The 6,450-nt window shown below is 56.4% G+C and overlaps 1 pseudogene; it reads left to right on the top strand.

Moving 5' to 3' along the window:
• Positions 1-3,601: 3,601 nt before the first annotated feature.
• Positions 3,602-4,100, top strand: LOC103249488 (annotated as a pseudogene).
• The last annotated feature ends 2,350 nt before the right edge of the window (positions 4,101-6,450 follow it).

Here is a 6,450-nt window from a genome sequence, read left to right as displayed (position 1 = left end):
TTGTCTCAAACTCCTGGGCTCAAGCAATCCTCCTGCCTCGGCCTCCCCAAGTGCTCCGATCATAGGTGCCAACCACCGTGCCTGGCCCCAAATAATGTTGTCTGAGGTTTTCTAATGTCTCCGATGAGACAGTGGTCTTGAAAGCCAGGCTTTCCCAGAATTCCCAGAGCCAGGTCTCATGAAGCACAGAACATGACCCGGCCTCGGTGGAGGCCGGAGACGGAAGCCAGAGGCAGCGGAGGGATGAGGAAGCTGGGACGCCAAAGTGGAGCGGTATCAGTCTTGCTGGGACCTCTGGGGGGAAAGACAGAGATGGGGAACACACAAAAGAAGAAGGGGAACACACAAAAGAGAAGAGCCTAAACCGCTGGCCTCCCCAGCCTCTGGCCTGCGAGGCCGTGGCTCCCGCAGGTCTGCGGGAAGGGAAGGGCCTGGCACCGTGGAAATTTCCTAGGGGTTTATTTGGAAGCGCAGGTCTGGCAGACGTGCCGGCCTCCTTGGCTAGACAGGGCCTCTTTGAAAAGAGTCAAAAACAGCAGAGACGTGGACCAGGCCTTGGGGAGAGGCTGCGGCGGGACCCTCTTCCCGCCCGAGGTCAACACAGGCGCCCGGCCGGCCGGAATTCCACTCGCCCACCTGCAGCCAGAGCGTTGGGGGTGGTCGGGGCCTCGCCCCAAGTCCCTGAGCCTGTGCAGACGTTACTCAACTTGCCAAAAGGGACGGTGCCGGCAGGACGCAAGTTAGGGTCCCTGTGATGGGGGTGGGGCCTGGCTCCCGGGGTGAGGCGGGGCTGGGGGGTGGGGGAGGCTGATCTACTCACATGCGGTCTTGAAGGTCTTGAAATCGGATGCCAGCCGGGCTCGGTGGCTCAGCCTGTAATCCCGCGCCTTTGGGAGGCTGAGGTGAGTGGATGGCGTGAGCCCGCGGGTTCGAGACCCGCCTGGGCAGCGAGACCTCATCTGTACAATAAATCAAAAAATTAGCCGGGCATGGTAGCACACGCCTGTAATTCCGGCTACTCAGAAGGCTGAGGCGGAAGGATCGCCGGAGCCCAGCAGGTCGAGGCTGCGGTGGCTGGGAGCGGCCACTGCACTCCAGTCTGGGCAACAGAGTGAGAGTCCAACTCAAAAATAATAATAAAAAAAAAGAAATCGGATGCCGCCCCAGCTATGGGTGGAGGGAGCGTGACACGGGCAGGGGTACGGGGTGGCGAGGAGTGTCGGAGACGCCAGGCTGCTCTTGTGAAGTGGAGGAGGTGTCAGGAGCCAAGGAAGACCCACATCCTCTAGAGCTGAGAAAGGCAGGAAGCGGAGCCTCCAGGAGGACTAGTCCTTGACTTTAGCCCAGTGAGACCCGTGCTGGGCTGACCCAGAGCTGCATGTGACCATCGTGTGCTGACCGCCATGCCGAGATGTCAGCGACGGCCCAGAGGAGACCCGCCATCACCTGCCACCAGGTGCCTGCCACGTGCCCGTTTCTGGGGTGGTTCCTAATCCCCGTGGCCACCTGGGAGGGGGGCCTGTGATCACCATTTTACAGATGTGAAAACTGAGGCTCTGGAGAGGAACAGAAACGCCCAGCTGGCTCTAAGCTGCCCAAGCCACAGTGGCCACAGGTGACCTGGCTGGTGCTGCCTAGGGGTGGGGGTTGGGTGGGCGCCCGAGCGAGATGCTGGTGCATCGGGGGTGCAGCAGGGGTCCAGCGCTGTCACCCCCCGCAAACACCAGCTGTCCGGCTCTGGCTTCCTGGCTGCCACCATAAAACCCTGATAAAATCAACCCTGGGCTGTGTGGGCGAGAACAGCTCCACTGGCTACCATCTTGGTGGGGAAAAGGCCAAGACGCTTCACAGGCAGAACCAGGGGTCGGGGCGCCAGCCGCCCATGTTGGCCCGACTGAGCACCGTGTGGCCTCAGGCCAGTCACCGCCAGCAGGTCTCTCAGGGCCCCTGAAGCACCAGCGGACCTTGGGAGAGGATTGAGTGGGGCTGGCAGGCTGCAGTGGCGTCCACACCTGCGATGTCCACCCCAGCAGCGTCCGCACCTGTGACATCCACACCCGAGGCGTCCACACCCAGAGCTCTGAATTCGTGATGTCCACACCTTCGACATCCACACACACAGCGTCCACACCTGCGACATTCACACCCATGACTTTCACACCCATGGCCTCCACACCCACGATGCCCACACCCTCAGTGTCCACAACCACAGCGTCCACACTCGCAACATTCACACCCGTGGCATCTACCCTCAAAATGTTCACACCTGCGATGTCCACACACCCGTGGCATTCCCACCTGCTGCGTCCACACCCACGGCGCCCATACCCACAGCCTGGCAGGTCAGTCAGGGTCAACCAGCCTGCCCTCACGTTCCAGGAGGCACAGGTGCAGATTTCTCCCCGCCGTGAATCCCAGCCTCGTTGCTGCTCCCGGCCTGGCCATCTCCCGGGCTGGGGCTGGAGCGCTGGACTCCCTCTCCAGGGAGAAGCCAGGTCATGGCCAGCCCTACAGCTTTGTATTCCCATCTGGCTTTGCCACCTGGGCCAGCCGCTCCTTGGAAGGGCCCGTGTGGAGCCTGTGACCCAGAGCCCCCCGAGGGCTCCCCAAGGGAGCACAGCCCTGCCCAGGCCTTGAGCTCAGACTGGCCTTGCAGCTGGGAGCAAACACGATTCTGCTGCTGTAAGTCCCCAGAGTGTGGCACTGGATACTGTGGCCCCAGGGGACTCCGGCATCCACCTGCTGCCTCCCCTGCTTTGAGGAAACAGCAGGCGCCAGGCAGGTGGCTCATGCCTGTCATCCCAGCACTTTGGGAGGCCGAGGTGGGAGGATTGCTTGAGCCCAGGAGTTCAAGACCAGCCTGGGCAGCGTAGCAAGACCTCATCTCTACAAAACATCCAAACCTGTAGTCCCAGCTACTCAGGAGGCTGAGGTGGGAGGATCACCTGAGCCCAGGAGGTTGAGGCTGTGGTGAGCCATGCCTGTGCCGCTGCACTCCAGCCTGGGTGACAGAGCAAGACCCAACTCAAAAAGAAGGAAGCTCCATGGGTATCCCTCAACAAGCTGAGACTCCAGGCCTGGGCTCTGCTCACAGATGGCGTCCTGGACGTTCTGCCTTTACTGTGGGAGCCGTGCTGGAAGGGACCGTGGTCCAGAGGGCTGGGAATGTCTAGCTGTCGCTCTTTTGTCAGTTCTCAAAGATTCTTCTGATTTCGGGGACATTCAAAAGCCTGGGGATACGGTCTGTGGAAGCTGGGTTCTGTTCTGCCTCGAAGACCCTGTGTGTGACTTTGGGCAGGGTTAAGTCCTCGGGCTCCTGGGCACCAAGTGGGCTCCCATGTGTATCAGTGACGGAAACTCAAACCAGAGGAGGCTTCAGTCCCAGGGCCACTCTGGGGGCCCTGAAGGGTGTCACCAGGGCCTCTGTGCTCTGGGACCTCCCGCCCTCTCCCTCTTTCCCTGTCCTGGCTGTCCTGTGGGGACCCCATTTTCTCCTAGAGTGGACAGGCTTTTTCTCAGCATGACAGAGGTGACCCTGGCTCAGGTCCTTCCAGCTTGGTTTAAAAATAGAGATGCAGAGAAGTATTCCGCCAGTTGCACTATGGCGGCAATTCCCCCAGACTCCTGGCAGCCACCAACATTTTCTTGGAGACCAGCATGGGAATCATTGTGCTGGAGCTGTCCTGGAAGCATGCTCTGAAAACCTGTAAGAACTTTGCTGAGTTGGCTCGTCGAGGTTACTACAATGGCACCAAATTCCACAGAATCATCAAGGACTTCATGATCCAGCGAGGTGACCCAACAGGGACAGGTCGAGGTGGTGCATCTATCTATGGCAAACAGTTTGAAGATGCACTTCATCCAGACCTGAAATTCACAGGGGCTGGAATTCTCGCAATGGCCAATGCAGGGCCAGACACCACGGGCGGCCAGTTCTTTGTGACCCTCGCCCCACCCAGCGGCTCGACGGCAAACACACCATTTTTGGCCGAGTGTGCCAGGGTATGGGAACGGTGAATCGCGTGGGAATGGTAGAAACAAACTCCCAGGACCGCCCTGGGGACGATGTGAAGACTATCAAGGCTTACCCTTCTGGGTAGCCCTGCTGCCCTCTTGGGCACACCCAGGTCTTCTGAGGTGGCCCCAGCGAGCCAGCTTCCAGATGACCTAGAATGACATGTAATGCTAAACTTCATTTTGGCCTTGCAGATCCTGGAGCTAAGGAGGCCTGGGGTCTTGGGTGAGTTAGAGACGGAAGTGTGTTTTAATAGCATGCTTCTTTCCTCTTCCCCCAGTGCCTAGATTGACAGAGCATTTGCAGAAATGCCCGTACCTATTGATCCTCAGGTCATGACTTACTGCAGGTGACCCACAATGCTCCTTCCTGTGTATGTGTGCACTGATATACTTGGAACAAAGTGAAGCCCCACTGTCATGTCACAGTGGCTTTGCCTCACCAAGTTTCTTCCTGAGAAGATTTATATTCCGGTCTACCCTATAGTCCTTGGTGGCTGACAGCCACAGAATTCAAAACCAAGCAGTGTCTGTCAGCCCTCTTCATTCTGTGCACATCCTCTTTCAGTCTCCTGTGTTTGTTCTTCGAGGGAATGCATGCCTCTCTCTCTCTATTTCTCCTCAAAAACCAGAACATCAACATTGCTGTTTCTGATACTTAGACATCCCACACAAAGCCACGTTGAATTTTTGCCAAATGAAAAATACATCCAACAATCAAGTTTCTAAGAAGGTGCCAAGTGGGGAATGATAATGTGTAATAATCGAGAAATGAATTTATTAGAGGGAAGCAGAGGCATGGACCATCTTTTTCCCAGGGAGGTGTGGAAATCTATAATGAGCACAAGGACAGACTGAGTTCTCCTTTAAAAGCCACACTCTCATAAAGGAGGAGCACCTCTTAAGTGTTTTTAATTTAAGACCTTAGAGATATTAGAAAGGAGATTTTTACACATTCAGTTGTTTTTTTTGTTTTTTTGTTTTTTTGTTTTTTTGAGTTGGAGTCTCACTCGGTCACCCAGACTGGAGTGCAGTGGCCGCTCCCGGCCACCGCAGCCTCGACCTGCTGGGCTCCGGCGATCCTTCCGCCTCAGCCTTCCAAGGAGCTGGAACTACAGGCGTGTGCTACCACGCCCGGCTGATTTTTTGATTTATTGTAGAGATGAGGTCTCACTGCCCAGGCGGGTCTCAAACCCGTGGGCTCAGGCAATCCACTCACCTCAGCCTCCCAAAGGCGTGGGATTACGGGCTGAGCCACCGAGCCCAGCTTCAGTTGTTTTTTAAAAATCTTTCCGGATTTGGTAGATGCAGAGTTAGTACCTATGTAATTCACAGAAACTTCTAAAATAAAATGTTGTTGATGGTTGAAAAAAAATAGAGATGCAAAAATAAGTAACTAGTTTACCTAAAAATAAATTAAAAAAATAAAACTAGAGATGCAGGCCAGGTGTAGTGGTTCATGTCTGTCGTCCCAGCACTTTGGGAGGCCAAGGCAGGAGGATTGCTTGAGGCCAGGAGGTTGAGACCAGCCTGGGCAACATGGAGAGACCTCATGTCTACAATAAATAAGAAAGATAACTGGGTGTGGTGGCACATGCCTGTAGACCCAGCTACCCAGGAGGCTGAGGCAGAAGGATCGCCTGAGCCCAGGAGGTCGAGACTGCGTGAGCTGCCATCAAGCCACTGCACTCCAGTCTGGGCAACAGAGGGAGACCCCAACTCAAAAAAAAAAAATAGGAGAGAAAGAGGGCATCTCCACCTGTTTCATAACAGGAACTCCCCAGGGAAGGACTGCGATTGACTGGACTTGGCCACATGCCCACCCCTTTGACCTATCTATCACAGTGGCCGGTGGGCTGGAGCCTTATGATTGGCCAGGCCTGGGTCACATGTTCACCCCCAACCTGTGATTGGCAGCTCTGCCAGTATCATATGGTTGGAATAAGACCCGTTCCCCTGAGGCTGGAAAGGAAGTGGGCATGGCCGGCCCCCTCCTCCCACCTCGGACCACTGGACATCAGAGCCTGAGGCCCTGGGCTGCTGGACATGGGTTTCTCACACATCTGTCAACTCGGGACATATCTTGGAGTGAACGCTTGCTTGGAAGAGTTGGAAAGGAGAAAGGGGGCTCAGACCCCCCCACCACCACTGGGACCACCCCACAGAGAACAGGCTGACACCAGCACTGGGGGACACCAGCACCCAGGAAACGGGTGGCAGCCAAGTCCTCTTTTCCAGATAGAACACTAAGGTCCTGACAGCTGCTCTCCTTGTCCGGGGTCCCCAACAAGGGCAGGAGTGAGCCCAGGTCACGGCCCCATCTTGTGTGGCTGGGTCCTCCATGGAAGCAGGTTGCCTCCGCTGTCGCCAGACGTTGGATCAAGTCCTTCGAGTTCCCGGCAAGAGGGAGAGACCGACAGACACTGTAGAGCCCAA

Source organism: Carlito syrichta, unplaced genomic scaffold (assembly GCF_000164805.1).
Source record: "Carlito syrichta isolate Samal-C Ts95f unplaced genomic scaffold, Tarsius_syrichta-2.0.1 Scaffold120544, whole genome shotgun sequence".
NCBI classification, from domain to species: Eukaryota; Metazoa; Chordata; class Mammalia; order Primates; family Tarsiidae; genus Carlito; species Carlito syrichta.
This window is presented reverse-complemented; position numbering and strand designations above follow the sequence as displayed.